The sequence below is a fragment of the Ips typographus genome, linkage group LG1, assembly GCF_016097725.1.
Source record: "Ips typographus isolate SLU linkage group LG1, UJ_Ityp_2.0, whole genome shotgun sequence".
Lineage (NCBI taxonomy): Eukaryota > Metazoa > Arthropoda > Insecta > Coleoptera > Curculionidae > Ips > Ips typographus.
This window is the reverse complement of record NC_138422.1, coordinates 29,726,024-29,746,483: the sequence shown is the minus strand read 5'-3', so window position 1 is coordinate 29,746,483 and position 20,460 is coordinate 29,726,024. Positions and strand designations below refer to the sequence as shown.

At 32.3% G+C, this 20,460-nt stretch overlaps 2 protein-coding genes and 1 long non-coding RNA gene across 3 annotated transcripts in view; 1 reads left to right on the top strand and 2 right to left on the bottom strand.

Annotated features, from left to right (window-relative positions):
- Nucleotides 1–13,341, bottom strand: part of Trm1 (tRNA methyltransferase 1) — a 171,049-nt gene extending 157,708 nt beyond the window's left edge. Inside the window, exon 1 of the mRNA XM_081977213.1 lies at nt 13,336–13,341. The gene's annotated coding sequence lies outside the window, so the exon portion shown is untranslated. The remainder of the gene's footprint in view (nt 1–13,335) is intronic.
- The window catches only part of LOC145727842 (uncharacterized), a 95,634-nt gene that overhangs the window by 7,196 nt on the left and 67,978 nt on the right, over nt 1–20,460 (top strand).
- LOC145730308 (uncharacterized) lies at nt 18,312–20,015 on the bottom strand. The gene is made up of 2 exons (XR_014178583.1): nt 18,682–20,015; nt 18,312–18,624 (listed from the first exon to the last, which is right to left on the bottom strand). It is a non-coding gene; the product is annotated as an uncharacterized LOC145730308 (long non-coding RNA).

The window sequence follows — 20,460 nt, the reverse complement described above, 5'->3', positions numbered from 1 at the left end:
TTGATATAACTTTAGTAAGGAGGTAAAGATGGATTCTTTATGTAAAGGAAGCTGGGTAATCTGTATCGATATGGTACAATGTTCCTGGTGGTCAAGGTACCATAGGTTTGCCAGAAAATGTACTAGCACAGATCAGATCAACATGAAAATTGAAGATTCTGTGATCATCAGTGTCTCAAACACAGATTGACATAAGAATAACCTGTTTGATGGAAGGGGTCTTCGTAGAGGTGATCGTAGGAATGAGGGACACAATACTCTAATAAAAAATGTACAGAATGTTCCAAAAGTCTGTATAAAGCGAAAATACTTTACTATACAGGTGTGGTAAATCCAAAAGCGACCATAGGAAAACCGTGTAATTGACAGAGAAACGTAGATAATTGCATGCGTGGGACAAAGACAGAAAACGAAAAAAATACCATATTTTCAGTACGCTGTTGCTAAAATCCAACACCGTCGACGAAATGTATTGGATTACCGCCCTCTGTACAAGAAAGCCTAGAATGTCACTTTTAATGGCGGCGTTAGAGGTTTTCGTTTTGTACACAAACCTATGCAGATGCAGTAGAAAATATGTTTTTTTTTAAATTTTTTCGTGTAGTTGATTAGAAGTTGTGAGTGAAAAATCAAAGAACGCTTCATTCCTGATCCAGATATGTATAGATATGGCTTTTTATACCCAATAAAATCCAGCCAAAGGAAGTTTGGTTAGAACCCTTTGTCCTGGAAAGTACAACAAACTAATGTGAAAACTGCTCAATCAAAGAAAATTTGGAAATCTTTGAAGCTAGATAAGCAAAACTGGTAAATGGGTTTTATATTATTACCAAACCTTTCTTTTAAAATATAAATGTGCCAATGGAACTTCTAAAAGCTGTCCTGTTTCTTCAGAGTAAACCTTTGTTGCTCTCAAAATGCAGCCGGCCTCAAAATGTAACTCACACACCTATTTATGTAAGAGGCAATAAGTTTACTGAATGAGAAAGCATATTGTACTTACCACTGAGTATTGTGTTGGAGTAAAATCATTTCAGTTCAAAGCTTTCAACCACTGTTCGGTTCGAGCAGGGTTTTTTGGAAAGTAAAAGACTGACACTTTTGGGCCTTTCACCAAATTGCTTTTACAATTTGGCAAACAACAAGTGGACGGCATATTGTAGAGGCAATAGAATTTAAGTTAAAAAACCAACCACAAATTATAGAACAATGAAGGAACAATAACAATAGTGATAACACAATAAAATGATCACAAACTACACTTTCACTAGAACAATAAACATATAAACAACAATATATAATAGCAAACAAAAATTACTTTGGCAAGTAATCCCAAGTCTTGACTTTAAACCTTAAAAATTAATTTAATCATCGAAAAACTCAATTTCCACAATACAAACAAATGCAAACTGTCAACCACTATTTCGGCCATATTGGAATTTTTGACATGCACCTTTTTGGCTTTCTTGTACAGAGGGCGGTGATACAGCTAAATGAGTTTCTAAAATTTCTTGCATTTTTGATTAAAATGTGGTTTTCATTAGAAATATTTCGAATTGTAGAAACAAAGAAAAACTGTAAGCCATCAAAAATTTAGAAAAAATATTTTATTTACAAACATGTTTAGGTATTATACTCTAACATTCTAGAATAACATTCTCACGACTTACTTTAAATAACTGTTCCCCTCAAAAGGTGCTCAAATTATTTCTGTCAATAGAAACATAATAATTGTAATTGTTTATGTTTTTAAATTGAACTAAATGAGCATAACAGACTTTTTCTTTGTCAAAAATATGGGGCAGTTTAAGAAGGGTCACTTTTGCTAATACCTTTTGAATCAAGAAATTGAAATTATTCCTCTGGCTGTTAAATTACCATCTTCTACACTCATTTATGCTCGTCAGTTTCATTTTTACTCAATAAAGTAACTTTGTTGGAAAAATGTTACGTTTCTAATACATTGTCAGCATACTCTTTGGAAAATTAATTGTGTACTTTTGTCATGTATTTGAAAAGTTGTCATATTGGGAAATTTCACAGAAAAACTTCTTATCTGATTTGTGTTAATCATAGTAAATGTTCAATTCAGTCAACTAAAGTAGCCAATATTCGATTTGTGAGCCTCAAATTCGATCTCTAAGAGAATGTTGAATTTACGGTTTTACAAGTGTATCATCATATATGAATATCTTCTTTATACGTCCAAACTTGGGTTCAATAATTAATAAAGTGCTTCCAATTTGTATAGCGTTCACTTTTCTCACGAGAAGTGATCAATGCAAATGAAAGTTAAAAAAGTATTGATTTCAATTAGTGGAATCCTTTTTTGATCAAGTTTTCTGTAATGGAGAAAACGAGATTTAACTCGTATATGGTTTAAAATACAATTTGTAACAAAAAATGAATAATGGGCCTGTCCCACAATTTTTTTTTATTTCATTACTACAAAGACGGATTGAAAAGATTTTACCCGTATTTTTTTGTTTTCAAAAATATTAAGTCTAAATAGAAAAAAAATGATGATAAAAACTACATTAATCTCATGTTTAAAACGCCCGCCGCCGGTGACGTACTACACTATCAACCAATCAGCGACAAGAAGTGAAACAGTTGGCGTGCAACAGCCAATAAAATCGCCCAGAATTACGTACGTCACATGCGCGCCAAAACAGATCTTTTAAATTTAATGGACAAATTCAAACTAATGTAGGAACATTTACGACCATAATTTTTTCTTCAAGAATATGAAAAATTAATTTTTTGATCCTATTCTTTCGATTCCAGTCATTAAAACAAAAATTTATGATATGTGGGATAGGCCCATTTCCCATTTTGTAAAGAGTTTTTTTATTATTTATTCATGCAAAAATCTGAAAATTATAGGAATTGTAGTGAAACTTTCTAAAAAATGTGATTTATCTAGTTTGTACAGTTTGTAACAATTAATTTTGTCGACGGTGCTGGATTTTGGCAACAGAGCGCTGAAAATATGGCCTACTTGATATTTTTTTCGTTTTCTGTCTTTATCGCGCGCATGCAATTATCTACGTTTCTCTGTCAGTTACACGGTTTTCCTATGGTCGGTTTTGGATTTACCACACCTGTATAATAATAGGATTTTCCAGTATATTTCACGTTTTTCTCTCAGACACAAGCAATTTTCTGAAATAGGTTATGTTGAGGTTCTTTGCATTGCTGTTAAAAAAACCTACAAAACAAATAACTGTTTTGAAATGTCACATTTCATTCTTAGCGGTAAAAATTCCTAAATCACTGTTTCAACCACAAAACTAGACTTTTTACGGGTGATTAGTTTTTACACAGTAAAACAACATTTCTTTAGATCAGTTACTTAAAAAACAAACATTAAAATACCGCACCGAGTAAATAAAAAATTTTCAAATACAAATACAGATAATTTACTCTTAGTGAAAGTATTATATTTATTATACATTTAGTGCAAATGTATCAAATCAAATTTTGGATATTTATTTTGCAAATTTAGGGTGGTCAATATTTTTTTTCTTATTTAATTTGTAGTACTCAGCCTTTGGTACTTAACATACTATTTCCATAAAATAACCATGGTAAAGCTAGATGGTAGAACGTAATGACAAAAACCGTTTGTTTCTCCGTTTGGACTTTTGTTCTTAAACTGTCCTGATATTTCACTTAAAAATATCACAGAAAGTTAAAATAAATAAAAATAAAAATGTTTCTATTAGTATACCTTTCCTAATTTGGCATAGAACAGTAGAAATTTCTCTAGATATACACCGTAAATTTGTATTTTCCGTTGAATAATTTCAACTCAAAACCGGAATGAATGAAAGTACACTGTTAGCTCGAGTCGTAGTTAATTAGCAACAAAACTCGAAAAACTATATTTACTAAACCAATTTCAATCCGAAAACTACATCTGCTGTTAATTGCGACAAACTAAACTGGGGCGGCCTTGTTTTAATAGGACTTGGTGCGTTTCGAACGCGGAATGTTCCCACCGACAAGAATCACTTTGTGCATAATGAAGTTTCAAAAATCTCGCGTAATGATTTACTTTCCTTTGAGCTGTAGAAGAAAAATGCCATTTGTAAACGACAGCAAGTGTTTGTATTGCACAAACAGGCACTATATGCCAATTAAACTTAGTATACAAAATGGTTATACAGGTGTGGTAAATCCAAAACCGACCATAGGACATCCGTGTAACTGACAGAGAAACGTAGATAATTGCATGCGTGGGACAAAGAAAGAAACCGAAAAAAATACCAAGTAGGCCATATTTTTAGCGCTCTGTTGCCAAAATCCAATCACCGCCCTCTGTACAAGAAAGCCAAGAAGGTGCATGCCAAAAATTCCAATATGGCGGAAATAGTGGTTGACAGTTTGCATTTGTTTGTGTTGTGGAAATTGAGTTTTTCGATTATTAAATTAATTTTTAAGGTTTAAAGTCAAGACTTGGGATTACTTGCCAAAGTAATTTTTGTTTGCTATTATATATTATTGTTTATATGTTTATTGTTCTAGTGAAAGTGTAGTCTGTGTTCATTTTATTGTGTTATCACTATTGTTATTGTTCCTTCATTGTTCTATAATTTGTTGTTGGTTTTTTAACTTAAATTCTATTGCCTCTACAATATGCCGTCCACTTGTTGTTTGCCAAATTGTAAAAGCAATTTGGTGAAAAGCCCAAAAGTGTCAGTCTTTTACTTTCCAAAAGACCCTGCTCGAACCCAACAGTGGTTGAAAGCTTTGAACTGGAATGATTTTACTCCAACACAATACTCAGTGGTAAGTACAATATGCTTTCTCATTCAGTAAACTTATTGCCTCTTACATACATAGGTATGTGAGTTACATTTTGAGGCCGCCTGCATTTTGAGGGCAACAAAGGTTTACTCTGAAGAAACAGGACAGCTTTTAGAAGTTCCATTGGCACATTTACATAAAAAAAAAGGTCTTGGTAATAATATAAAACCCATTTACCAGTTTTGCTTACCTAGCTTCAAGGATTTCCAAATTTTCTTTGATTGAGCAGTTTTCACATTAGTTTGTTGTACTTTCCAGGACAAAGGGTTCTAACCAAACTTGCTTTGGCTGGACTTTATTGGGTATAAAAAGCCATATCTATACATATCTGGATCAGGAATGAAGCGTTCTTTGATTTTTCACTCACAACTTCTAATCAACTACACGAAAAAATAAAAAAATATTTTCTACTGCATCTGCATCGGTTTGTGTACAAAACGAAAACCGCTAACGCCGCCATTAAAAGTGACATTCTAGGCTTTCTTGTACAGAGGGCGGTGGCTGTATACGATGTTTTAAATGCACTGACAACAATTTGTTAATCACGTGACCAAATTTCATTGAAAACGCGACAGCACACGTGACTTTACACTCGCAGGCTGCCCTGATGGAAACAGTTGCCAAACCATCGATTTTCGATATTAGTTTTGTTTGGGTTCTTGATTCTGAACTGTTCCGAATTTGGACCATTTGCACGATAATTTTGTGTTGTAGTCCTGTAAATGTAAATGTACACAGCCAATACTTTTATCTCATCCATGCAGATGATCCAAATTAGTTCGAACAAAGTTATTGATAAATAATATAAAATTTCTTGAAAATTAATTACAAAAATGCAAATATCAGTTTTCAATCAGGAACTCATTTTGTTTATTTTTAAAAATATTCATATCAGATTGTTGTACAAAATGAGGATCTGCCTAAATAAAATTGAATGAGTAACCTTTTTAATTCTGAAAATAGAAGAAAATGTTAAATATATGATTTACTTGAGTCAGTAGAAAACAAAATGATATAAACCTATTTAACGACTTTTTTGTGCAAAATTAATTATAACTCACTGATCTGCAAAACTATCATGTTTCATGACGTAACTAATAAAATGAATGTTATACATTACATACAGGTAAACTGGCCATGTAACCACGTAACTGACAGAAAAACTGATAATTGCATGCGCAAGAAAAAGACAGGAAAAAAAGGCCAGATAGGCGGCAATTTTGCTGCGATGTTGTCAAACGTCTCTCTCTAAATTTTGCGACTGAAACATTCCTAATCATTTCCATTTACTTGATAATAGATTTGCGATAAGTGCCCAGTTGTTCGTTTTCTGTGTAACAACATTCTTTTAAAAATTTGGTGCCAATTCAGGTAAAGTTCTGGCAACATTGCACTGAAATTTCCGTCTAAAACTTAAAATGTTTGATAATAATTATTGTATCTCAACTTAGAAAATACACATTTTTTAATACCATTGTCAGAATTTGGATAGTGACTGTTGTATAATTACAAAACACACATATAAACGCAAATACGTGTATGTTTTCTGAACGCAGAATTAATTCAGGTATAACAGATGTGAAACAGTTAACTTTTATTTTATTAGCGACCTAAATATTCTACTTCTCTTCAGGTCACCGTCAGTTTTGTCGATATAAGATTTCATTTGGCGTAACTAATACATTTCGGTATTATGTGTAGAATTTTTTACAAAACCTGTAATCGATCCTCTAGTTAGGAAATTTGAATAATTTATAAAAACTTGTTTTCCAAATTATTAATTTTCTGATTTTTATATCAGTATATTGGTCAGAACTTCCAACTTCCATCTGTATTGCACTGCATTACTTATATCGATCAGCTATAAAAGTCAATATCCGGTTATTAACCAATATCAATTTCAAAACATTAAAAAGTATACTCATTTCCGCATTTTTATTGACTTAAATTAATTAACTGCACGGTAGTATGGTAAGTCAGTATACAGAGTGGCACAAATTCGTGTCTAAGTATGGGGATCTCGAAAACGGTAACAGATACAGAGTTGGTTAAATGGAGGCAAAGTTGAGGAGTTTTTTCACTCTTCAGATGTGAAGTACAACTTCCAAAGTTTTCATGTAAACCATAATGAATTTCACTAAATTTGAAATTTGCACAGAATTTCTATTTAAGACATGTATACTATACTGCTACTAATTTTGAATTAATTAACGAAAAAAAAACACAGTTTTCTAACCTAAAACTCAAAAGATTAATCAAATTGCCGCACGTCATTTGAATCAAAAAAAAAAACAGGGTCGTATTTAAAAAAATAAAGTTGATGATGGCTGGCAAAAACCGAGACGTCGGATTTCAAATAAGCCGATCAGGTTTTAGAGGAAAAAAAGTTGCAATAAAAAAGTATCAATGAATTTAAATTATCTCATCAAACAAGCTATAAAATAAAAACTTTTTTTCTGAAATTTCGTATTTTTTTGGATATTTCCGGAAGTAATCAAATTTGTTAAAATGTTAAAACGACATAAGATTGTACTCCAAATTGGGCAACTTTGCCTTCATTTAACCAACCAATTTCCTTCTTACTTTGTGGCACCCTGTATAATTAAACCAATTTGTTTTTTTCAAAACGTTGTTCAAAAAGGAAAAATTTACCATGAAGTGTGTTCACCAATAAATTAGTTCGTTTCGCAGTTATCAAATATTTAAGCAACACTTGCTATAAACAAACTAATCCAATAATTGCTTTTGTTTTTTAATGCTCCGATTTCAATTACTTTCACTATCGATTACGTTTAAAAGCACTTTTTAAAACGGCGTTTCTTTTGTTTAATCAGTTGCCTAAATCGACAAAAATGCATTGTTAAACTGGCCAACACAACAAATCCATTTGTGCCTTTTATCGGTGTAACAAATATGAGTTAGCCAAGCTTTTTTGTGTTTTGTCGTAAATTTAATTAATTTTTTATTGAAAAATTGCATATAAACACCACGCATTTCTTGTAATAATTTTTCAAAGACAACCGCAATATTCTATTAAAGTGCAGTTTTGTGATTCACCCTGTATTCAAGAAACAAAGTATTACTTACGCCACAGTACAAGTCGCTTTTGATTGTTACATTTTAGCAGAAAAATTGGTTTGAAAACTTTAAATTACATCAGAAACTGTTATTCAGTCAATTTACAAGCTCGTAGCCTTAAAAATCTGTCTTGGGAACTAAAATTTTAGTTTTTAGTAACTTTCATAATTATTCCCTTTGTTTCATAAATTTTCAGCTGAAAAACTGGTTTGAAAACTTTAAATTACATCAGAAACTGTTATTCAGTCAATTTACAAGCTTGTAGCCTTAAAAATCTGTTTTAGAAACTAAAATTTTAGTTTTTAGTAACTTTCATAATTATTCCCTTTGTTTTGTAAATTTTCTGCTGAAAAACTGGTTTGAAAACTTTAAATTACATCAGAAACTGTTATTCAGTCAATTTACAAGCTCGTAGCCTTAAAAATCTGTCTGGGGAACTAACATTTAAGTTTTTAGTAACCTTCATAATTATTCCCTTTGTTTTGTAAATTTTCAGCTGAAAAACTGGTTTGAAAACTTTAAATTACATCAGAAACTGTTATTCAGTCAATTTACAAGCTCGTAGCCTTAAAAATCTGTCTTGGTAACTAAAATTTTAGTTTTTAGTAACTTTCATAATTATTCCCTTTGTTTTATAAATTTTCAGCTGAAAAACTGGTTTGAAAACTTTAAATTACATCAGAAACTGTTATTCAGTCAATTTACAAGCTCGTAGCCTTAAAAATCTGTCTTAGGAACTAAAATTTTAGTTTTTAGTAACTTTCATAATTATTCCCTTTGTTTCATAAATTTTCAGCTGAAAAACTGGTTTGAAAACTTTAAATTACATCAGAAACTGTTATTCAGTCAATTTACAAGCTCGTAGCCTTAAAAATCTGTCTTGGGAACTAAAATTTTAGTTTTTAGTAACTTTCATAATTATTCCCTTTGTTTTGTAAATTTTCAGCTGAAAAACTGGTTTGAAAACTTTAAATTACATCAGAAACTGTTATTCAGTCAATTTACAAGCTCGTAGCCTTAAAAATCTGTCTTGGGAACTAAAATTTTAGTTTTTAGTAACTTTCATAATTATTCCCTTTGTTTCATAAATTTTCAGCTGAAAAACTGGTTTGAAAACTTTAAATTACATCAGAAACTGTTATTCAGTCAATTTACAAGCTCGTAGCTTTAAAAATCTGTTTTAGAAACTAAAATTTTAGTTTTTAGTAACTTTCATAATTATTCCCTTTGTTTTATAAATTTTCAGCTGAAAAACTGGTTTGAAAACTTTAAATTACATCAGAAACTGTTATTCAGTCAATTTACAAGCTTGTAGCCTTAAAAATCTGTCTTGGTAATTAAAATTTTAGTTTTTAGTAACTTTCATTATTATTCCCTCTGTTTTATAAATTTTCAGCTGAAAAACTGGTTTGAAAACTTTAAATTTGCTTTTAAAACGTTGAAAACTGCACTAGAAACTTTAAAATAGGTTATTTAGTCAATTTTCAAGGTTTTAACTTGTTAGCCTTAAAAATCTGCTTTGGAAGCCAAAAATTTGTGTTTTTAATACACTTTCATGTATTTTGACATACATTTTTTCATTTCAGCTCAGAAATTCGACTGGAAATTTTATATTTGCTTCTAAAACGTTAAAAAGTGTAATTGGACTATCAGGTTAGGTTTTCAAAGCTGATGTAGAAAGAGTAGAGTAGAATAGAGTAGAGTGAATCAAAGTTTGTAACTCCTATACATCTACTGGGTGGTCCAAATTGATTGTAGGATACTTAAAGGGTAGAATGGAGTTTATTTACTTTATTCTACAATCAATTTGAACCACCCTGTATATCTGAAGAAAAAACATCAAAATCGAAGCATAAAACTGTTTTGGATGACGGGTTCTACTTTAGTCCAAAATTAGCAAGTAAAACCTGCTAAACAAGCAAATAAAACGTTGTGGTGAGCTTTTACTTGGAGAACAGCCTTTAAAATACTAAAACTATACAGGGTGTTGGCAAAACGTTCGTAAAACGCAATTAAGCCCAAACTGTGTGTAATTATTGTAACGTTTGGCCAGGTTTTATTTTTACCGCAACGTCGGCAAGCTTTAATTCAAATGAGCGGCCAAACGATGCGCCTACATGACATTACAGTTAGTCTGGACTAACAGTTGTTTTAAATAATAAAGTTTTCAATTTTAACGGAAACCAGCAAAACTACGTAATTACTTTAAAACGCGACCGGTTACGTTTTTGAACCGAGTAATAATCGTGCAAAACGAGTGAAATTTGGGACTAATAATAATCGTAATAAAGTGAGAAAGACGGTTACTTAAATTATTCTTATTTATGTGCATTACTCGATAATTTGTATCATAATCTAATCACATGACATATCGATCAACAATATCTAATCATTTTGGTGGAAAAAGATTTGGCAACGCCGAATTTACCCAATTTTCTCTTTTGTACTAAAATTACGTTAATCACTTTCCATTTCGGATTTTCCAGTCGGTTTTTTTAACTGTGTATCTAGTCTGTTTAGAACCCAAATATTTCAGTAGAAAACGTTCTTTATTTATAGGATTGTTGAAAACTACCAAACCAAGCCAAATTAGGTTTTTTACTGTCTTAAATATTTGACTAATTTGGCTGTTTATCATTCTTTTTAATTGCTACTTTGCTAACAACAGTAGTTTTTTATCGAAACTATAGTAGCTGAATTAACAGTAAAATTGAAAAACTCTCAAAAGCTTGAATTTCCAGAAACTGCAACATTAATGTATAAGTTACTTTTTCCTTCATACTATAGGATATTTTATTGTAACAATAATTCTAAGGTAGTAAGGATCTTTGTCCTGTCTTTTTTGTGTATTTTGTTTATATTATATTTTATTACATTTTTCACAACATACTGGGTGATCCAATAAGACTGTTCCTCGACCATATTTCATAAACTCATTTTCTCAATATTTCAGGTTAGAAACGAGAATTTGGAAAACGGTTTTCACTGGCCTATTTGGATGTTATTTGGCTACTTTTTCATAAAGAAAAAGTCATATGTCCATTTGTTTTTTTCTTTTTTGGAATTTGAGTTATGGTGTCAAAAGTAGCCCCCTGGCGCAAAGAGATTCAACTAAATTAACTATATTTTGGTTGATTCTTATTGCCCAAGAAATGCTCTTTTCAACCCTACCGAATTTGTTAAAATTAGTCAAACCGTTAAGAAGTTAAAGCAAGTTGTTGCAAAAACAATTAAACACCTCACGCCATCTTTGTTTTTGAAATAACAGAAATTTTTACGAAAATGATAGATAAATTGGTTCGCTTTAAAAATGTGGAAAAAAAACTCTAGTTTATTGTGCAAAATTTATAGAAAATGCAATTTAAAAATTTCAGATGGCAGTTACGGCCTCTGGTGGTCATTTTTAGAACTTGAAAATATTTTCTGGCAATTCATCATGGTCGATTTACCTAAAAAAAATTTCACCCCAAAATCATACGACGAACGGTTTTTTTGGGTCACCCGGTACAATACAATTTATTGAAAAGTGTATCTTGTATTAAATACAGAAATAGTCTTGGTTACAAGCAGTTTTGATCATTTGTAGTTATTTGAATAAGTTCATTTTCTTTGTTTTACAACAATACATTAGATGTTCTTTCTTTAAATTACCAAAAAGTTATACAGGGTGTCCCATAAATTATGGCGTATTTATTGGGTCAAAATGATACGATACCTTAGATGAAAAGTTAACGGAAACAGAAATAAAAAGTGTTTTTAAATTGCACTTTTTCGAATAAAAATGTGTGCTAAATTTAATTATCTACTCAGTTTTAAGCCAGCTTACAAAGGGCGCCATCTATCTAATAAATGATTTGCTTTAAAATCGCTCTAACTTTTTTCTGGTAAAGCGAAATGACAACTGACATCCGAGTATCTGTTATCCAATATTTTCTGAACAGAAAAGCTATACTTAGTTGGTAACCCTAAGATCAACCGTTTTCGAGATATTCTCAATTAAATACATGATTGCATCTTCTTGGACGATGGAATTTAGCTGAATTGGTCGGGGAAACGAAATATCGTAAAATTACTTTGACCCCCTGTATATTTGTTTCCGTTGGCAATTGGTCTGAGGTAAGTTAGACCCCAAAAAGCCGCCATTAAATGATTTATCATTACTTATGGGACACTCTGTATACAGGTGTGGTAAATCCAAAACCGACCATAGGAAAACCGTGTAACGGACAGAGAAACGTAGATAATTGCATGCGCGAGACAAAGACAGAAAACGAAAAAAATATCAAGTAGGCCATATTTTCAGTGCGTTGTTGCCAAAATCCAATACCGTCGACAAAATTAATGTTGTTCTTTGATTATTCTGAAGCGAGTTGTGTCAGGGATTACTCAAATGTACACTAACATAACACACTACTTTATTGTTGAATAGTATACTTAATAAAATACCAATTAGAGTAATAAAAAAAATTAATAATTTTGTCGACGGTATTGGATTTTGGCAACAGCGCACTGAAAATATGGCCTACTTGATATTTTTTTCGTTTTCTGTCTTTGTCTCGCGCATGCAATTATCTACGTTTCTCTGTTCGTTACACGGTTTTCCTATGGTCGGTTTTGGATTTACCCAATGAGTAAAAAGAACAAGTATCAGGAGGTAACAATAATACAAATTATAACCCGTTTGTGCATTAAGCGAGGGGGACGGAAGTCCACCATCTTTGATTGCGCATTCGCCTACTGCGCAGTTGAATTGACGCAAAGTCATTGAAAGTTTGGAGTTTCAAACCCGCAAAAATTTGTTGTTTGTATTTGTTGTAGTATAGTGTTAGTTTGTTTTGTTTGTTTGTGGTTCTTTAACAGTTGAGTTTTGCAAATTTAAATTAAGTTGTACAGTGGACAAGATTAAATTTAGATCTGATAGTGCCAACCGGAAGTTGACGGCCGCCATATTACTCCCCCCCCCCTCCCCCTTGTTTCTGTCACCCACTTTGTTTGCTATTGCTCCTTCCTGCTATGTTTACATTTTTTTTATTCATTGGATTTACCACACCTGTATACTAATATTGCAGTTCAACACTATTTCTTTTAGTTAGTGTGTACTTGTTCGTAAGTGTGGTAAAAGCAACCAATTGTTTAATGTCCGTTTTCCCAACATTGGCTAAGTTGAGTTTAAGGACAGCTTAGATAAGTAAAGTGTGTTATTTTGCACCCCTGATTTGTCACAAATTCAAACCTCAACTTAGCTTAAGTTTTACTTAAAACTGACTTAAAAGTGTCAGGAAAACAAGCATCGAACCTATCGAAACTAAACTTGAAACAAGTTGACCTCGACCTGCGGCACTTTCTTCTGAACGCTTCTACTATATGACTTGCTATGTAACTTTCTTTTCAAGTGGAACATAAGTTATAGTATATAAACGCATTGTTAGGTGACGCGTGTTTAACCCAAAAGACTCCCAAAAAGCATAGTTTCTTATGTTTACAGAAAATTGCAAAAAAAAAACATCAAGACCTGAAGTACAAAGTTAATTTATTAGCTTTTATACTAAAATTCCAAAACTGCTAAGAAGTTAGTCATAAAAAAAAAGAAAATTTACTAAAGTAAGTTAAACAGTACTTACAGTGATGTGACATGCAGGCTCTTAAAGTAAAAAAACTGCTTAATAATGATGATGATAAACAGAAAAAAATAACAATTATTGAGTTAATTGAGAAACTATTCACAATACTTCTTCATTCAAACGTGTTATTATTACTTAGTGTGTACCCTCACTTTGAAATAAATTTGTTCTTAAAAATACTGTTGTGGAAACGATTTAATTGACCTTTTCCACTTGCTTTCCTAGGTGTTATAACACCAATTACCTAATTATAATTCTGAAGAGAAACCACTGGATCTAAGCTTAAACTCATAAGATCATCAGCATCACATTTAGCCAAACTGTAACTTCACTAGCTTGGACTGAAACTGCATTTTAACACTTTCACTTTACGTCTTCAATAGTAAATTGCCTTTAAATATGATTATAATCGATATGTATACAAACAAAAGATAATCAACGGAAGGCGATTGGTATACCAAACACGTAATGCTGTTTTCTTTTAACGCACGTTCAAGTTCATTGCTTTATTTTGTTGGAAAATATAAACAATTCTAATTTTTCTGAGTACATTTCTCCTTATTCGATAAATCACGACATTACGCAGACGTGTTTGTATTTTTAACTTTCTGGAAATCCAAGGGTATTGTACCTATACAGTGACTGATAACCAAGCTTTTACCAGAAGTGTATCATATTTGATTCAAAAATAGGATAGTTTGTTGCTGTGAATAGAATGTATATTTTCGCGCTTTTTAGACCGCCATACAGTTTATTTAATATTTTCCTAAGGCATTAGGAAAAAAAAACATAAACTTTGGTTCCGTATAAATATTTCAATTGATCCTTTAACAAAAGCTTTTAAATAAACCCAAAACGAAAGTTCTCCATGTAAATGTAATCACATAACCTAGTTTCCACGCCTTAATAACAATACTAATGTTTATGCTTCTTATAGTAGGTAACAAGTGAACGAAATACAACTTTTTAAGCTAGTTTTTTCACTTTACAACACCAGCTTGATTGAATTGATTTTTTTTTAATGATACGGACTTTTATCCTCTTTTGCAATATTTGACAATATTGCAGGATGATGTCAGAACGTTTAATGATATCTTAAACTTAAAATTCAAGAAATATAGGTAGGATTGGTTGAATTGTTTACAGAAGAACAATAACAGAAGAATTGGTAATATTTTCAAGTCACTAATCAAACAGCTGAAACAAAAATTGATTAGTTTGCCTCCATTCTTCTCTATCTGACGTGCTTCGAATGCTGTCTTGGAAGATTTTCCTGTAAACTGCTTCACCTGGTTCAGCCATTGTTTTGGAGAACGTCCTCTAGGTCGTGTTTCCTCTACCTTCCCTTGGACCATAAGTTTTTCGAGATCATCTTTCCTCCTGCTGACTTAACCAAAATACTTGAGAATCAATTGTTTGATTTTAGTCTGTCCAGGGAATCCTCAGTAGTCTTCTCCAGATCCACATCTCAAACGCATCCAACTTGGCGATGTCTGTGGCTTTTAAGGTCCAGGATTCTGCTGCGTATAGTGCAATAATTGAAAAAACAAGGGTGTTTACTAACTTGCATTTTGTTGTGGTTGTTATATGCCGATTTTTCCAAATTTTGTTGAGTTTGGTAAAGGCCGTTTTGGCATGAGCTATCCTTCTTCTGATTTTTTGACTTGATCCGCCATTTCTCCTGATGTGGGCACCTAGCTAAGTTATCTTTGGCGATAAGTGTGGTGTCATCAGCGTAGCGGAGATTATACATCCTTCTGGCACCTCCTTCCCAGTCGTCCAAGGCTTTCCTTATGATAAGGCACTGCATTGTCAAAGTTAAAAAAACAAGTTTTTATTAAACAAAAATTGTTACTACTTTATCGAGATCCTTAACCACCTACTAAGAGATTAAATAAAATTACTTAAAAAACTACTTTCTAAATTATAAAAGTCTTTTATAATTTTTTTAGAAAACAAGAAAAAATTCTGTAAAACCAACTTTGTATCTCTCAAGATAAACAAAATTCCCATATTTGTATCGCCAATTTGGCTCATCCTGTATAGAGATTTTGAATTTTCCTCTACTGGAAATTGCAGGTTTTTCCGTTTGGTTGCTACAACTGCTACAAGGCGCTGTTGACAAATTTCATTTAGTATATCCTTGTTTTATTCAGCAAAGATAATCTGACATTAAAAAAATACTGTAAAAATAGGATAATTTCAAAAGTGAGCTAAATCACAATTTGCATATACTTATACATACGTGAGCAGAATTATCATTACTCACGTTTTTCGTATTCACAAAACATATAAAACAAACATCGAATCAACCTAAAACCACTTTATCTGACCTGAAACCGCCTTTTTGCGGTTAGATTGACTTTCTCTAGTTGAATGCGAAAAACTAACAGTTATTTAACGCAATTTAATAAGTAGGAACCGCAGCACACATCACTAAATCAACATCAACACATCTCTAGTTTAATTGGATATGCGCAGCACGTTCTCAAGAGAGAAAGAACCAAAAGCACGTAACAGTTTAGTAGCCATAAAGTAATGCTGCCACATTGTCCAGTCATTTCATGACGCAATCAATTATGATTCTTCCAATTGTTTGGTGGTGGTTTACAGTTTTACGCATAAATGTTTGTTTAGGCCCAGATTTTTATGGCGGAAACAATGACTTTACGCCCGGATTAGGGCAACTGGCGGTAAAGTGAGGTTTTTGCGCGATTTTATGAACAAACAGCAAAACCGTACATTCTTCTATTTTACCTTGACTTTTAAAAATACATTAATTAACAAACCGACTTATTGCTAGACGATGACCGGTCGTGCAAAAATGTAAATGCAAAATGTTTCCTGTTAAACTGTGCAATATTTCAGTAAACAACCAAGAAAGTTATATAATCGCCGTTAAACTAACTACTTCTTGAGATCATCTTCCTGGAAATTGCGTAATACTTAATTATTATTAGTGACATGAAAATACAGGGTGAAACACAACGAAAGGAATCGATCTGTGTCCTCTTTTCTTCTATAGTTCCTTCTTTCTTCATACTTTCCCTAATTTTGTCTTTCGTTAGTTTCTCCAATCTCCACCTTCCTGCTGATCTATGCCAAAAGTCCATTTCCAAAGATAGTAACACTATACTTTTGAATATTGAGTGGTATAAGAGGTGCTTCTTTTCTCGAGAGATACATTTGGACCACAGGATCGAGTTCAGGCAGCCTTCCATTTCCCTTTCTTCTATTTCTTTCTCTGTACGACCGCCATCATCAATTTTTGTCTCCAGGTATGTCTATTCAGTACAGCAGCTTATCGTTTCGTTTCCTTGTGGATGAAGATCATCTCTGTCGTTTCCAATACATAGATATTTGGTTTTGAAACAGTTTACCGATAGCCCCCATTCTCCTCTCTTCTGCAAAGTGCATTCTTCATTATCTCAAAGCTTCGTTTAGATAGATTTTAAATAATGTGGGGAGAAAGGCTTGATATGCGTGATATTAAAAAGGAGGATGGCATTCAACAGTCTTGAATAGATAATAACACCCATTACCTCACCATCACAGTCATAGCATCTTGACAGGGTGTGTATTCTTGAAAGGAGGGAAGAAACACGCCATTGTCAGTTTCTTCTGTCACATTCTATCAACACTTCTCTTGAGAATTCCGTTCCCTGTTTACAAGAATTAGGACTGGAGGTTTTGTAAACCCACTCTACTGTCACTACTGATCCGCTTTTCTTTACATTAGGTTAGAGAATGATAGCAACTGATCTAAAGAAAGAACAAGTTGGTCATATTTAACCAGTATCGGATCAAAAATTCAATCTTGCGTGTATACATTGATGATTTTTAAGTTTGTACGTGGTCACTGGTTTCTTCATCAAACTTCATCTTCGTGAGTAATATAGTAGCTATTATTACACGCTCGTTGTATAATTTGCTATTAATATTAGGGTTTGATTGGAATGGCGTCACTTTCATGAACGGTATTCGGTAGTAATCAGTGATTTAACCTCAACCGTAATAAAACATTGACCTAACACAACTGTTGCGCTTCAGTCGGCTAGTTACAGTGAGCATAAATGCATTGAACTGAAAACTGCATTCACTTTTACCTTTAACCTACGAAAACGTAAACTTCTTCTATCTTTAGGATTGTTACATATTTCTGTTTGGTCTTGGTGGACATATTTTTTCCTCCACTGCGACTGTCAGATCCCTAAAGACTACTTAGTAGTAGTTCCATTAATGCCCGTTTCCCCGACACTCGCTAAGTTGGGTTTAAGTAAGGTTTTGGCTTAAGTGTCCCTTAAGAGGCTAATTTTGGTTCCACCGCACAGTAAGCGTCACTTAAAGCCTCCTTAAAGTAAGGGTCGAAAATGCATGACTTAACTTCTTTAAGGATTTCTAACCTCTCATCAGTTAATTTTGAATTTAAATTTGACATTTATATTACCATTATACAGTTTTTCCTCGTTCCTGGGGGTTTTCTTTTCGTTTGGAGTAGTTTTCAGTGTTCATATTGTTCAGTAGGTACCTACTTATTTATTTATGATATATACTTAGGTATAAAATGTTTATTTTAGTTTTAATTATGGAATTTTTTAATGATGACCTGGATGTTCTGGATATCATTGAGAACGGAATTCCAAGACAAATGTATGTTCGATCTTATTATTTAGACAAAATGGACGAATTAACATTTTCAAGTTTCATCTGACAAAAAATACTGTCGGAAGGTTTCTTCCTGAAATTGAGGAATTTTTAGAATATGAGGAAGAGCGGTAGGTAGTTTAAATTACTCATCTACAATCCTACATTATAATTCATAGTAAATAGTTTTTTTTACAAACAAGCACATTTACCAGGGGTAAATGTAAACACGAAAACAACAAAAACATCATAGTAAAAATACATTTTTTTAATTATAATTCACCTTATGCTGATCCACAACATAAATATCACTGCTTTGTTCTTCAGCTCCAGTTTCTTTAGTTTCTTTCTCAATATTATTAAGATTTTTGCTTTCTCATTTCTGACTGGTAATGTTATTTAAATTATCTTCAAAAATGAAGTCAATGTTACAAGTATTTTCCTCGGTATTTTCATTTGCTTTTGTAACCTAACAACAAAAAAAAAGTGTAACATACTACTACTATACCTCCTTCGCTAAGCTTACTTTAGGAAAAGCTGCATTTGAACTTGAAATTGCATCACTATCACAATAATGTCCAAAAGCAAATCATCTTCACACAATCTTCGAGTTGGGGAAGGTGGCCCACCCCCTGTTTTATAAAGAGACTTTTTCTCTTCTCCTGCTCTTTTTCTAAGATCTTCCTTTAGATTTTCATAATATTTCTTAAGTGAATCAGTGGGTCGAAAGACATTATTTGGAGATGCTGCATTAAATTTTTGTGTAATCTCAAACCAAATTCTTTTTTTGTCACCACTTGAAACATCAGTTTGCTTATTCTCTATAACATTTTTGTTTCTCTAGGTTCTCCTTCCATTACACAGACACAAAAGTACAAAACACAACCCCAATGTCCCCAACAAGCCGAAAACGCTAATAAAATAAAAAAACTTGTCTTGAATTGAAAATGTCAATATATTTACTTATGTATGTATTATGTGAGGTTAGAGCCATAAAAAAAAGGAAGAAACGTAAAAATATGCAATGTTGCCAAGTTCTTTCGATTCTTAACTAAGTGTTTTCATTTAACAATGCCATGGAACTCAATTTAACCTAAGTGTTACTTAAAAGTTAAGTGTTCCTTAACTATTCCTTTCTTAAGGTGTTTGCCGGGGAAACGGGCATAAACCATACAATTAAGGCAACAATGACAACCTAATCTAATTGCAATTATTGAAAAATTTCTTGATTGGAACGCAAAACCGGACGACCTTAACAGTTGCCATAGAATTTCCGACTTTTTGTCGTGCAGAGTAGGATATCAATTCGATATTGAAGCCAACCTTGAAAGAACCACACCCTGCAATGTTACGCCTTACCAAAATGGTATCTTTAAAATTGATTTTTAACTAAGAATGTTAATTGCAAACTTGTTAAGTTTGGCTAGTTCACACAAAACAGATACAAAGTAAGTCATTTGCAGAAAACATTCAAGTTATGAAATACATTTGCTTACTTTTGATTATTTAAAGCAATTTTTGAACTCAAATTGAATTTAATGAACAGGAATGAAAATCAACAACATTTCTCAAATAAATATTAATCTTGCTTACGCGTATCGAAGTAAAGAATCCAAGGAATTTAATCTAGTTGCAACTGCTCCTGCAAGAATACAAATTACCCTACAAGTATGTTAGGTCAAATTAGTTATTCAGATTGCAAAACAATTATTCCACTGACCGTAAAAGATTTGTGGGTGATTAGGTGATATAACTAGGTTAGTCTGTGTCGATTTTGTATTGCAGATACAAAAAAGAAACAGAAAAAAAATCGTTATTGATTTCTAAATATTGTTATGTTGCGGTGTTATTTGATCTGTAGTGTTATGGTTTTTAGGGTGTGGTTTTTAAATACCTCTAATTCGAATATAATAAAGTTTGCATTGTGCCAAATATGCAATAATTTATCACTTAATTTAAATTAATTTAATATTAATCAGTAAGATGTCTTCTTCTCTTGTGTATGAGTTAAAAAGATCTTTATCCTGTTTTCTAAATTTATGCAACACAGTTTTTTCGCTTTCTCTACCAAATGTAAAGGCACGTTTACACTTGGCAAGTTTGTAAAATTACAAGAAAATTGAGTGTGGATAATGGGAAACATCGACTCTTAGAAGAAATAACAAATAACAAACAAAAGAGTATTCAAAATGGGCGAAATTCGAAAAACGCCCTCTAGCGCCGCAAACTGACAAGATATCGAAATACGGTTTTGCCATTTTCAAAAATTGAGCTCTAGACATGTATACTAGTTTTTTCCTATCTA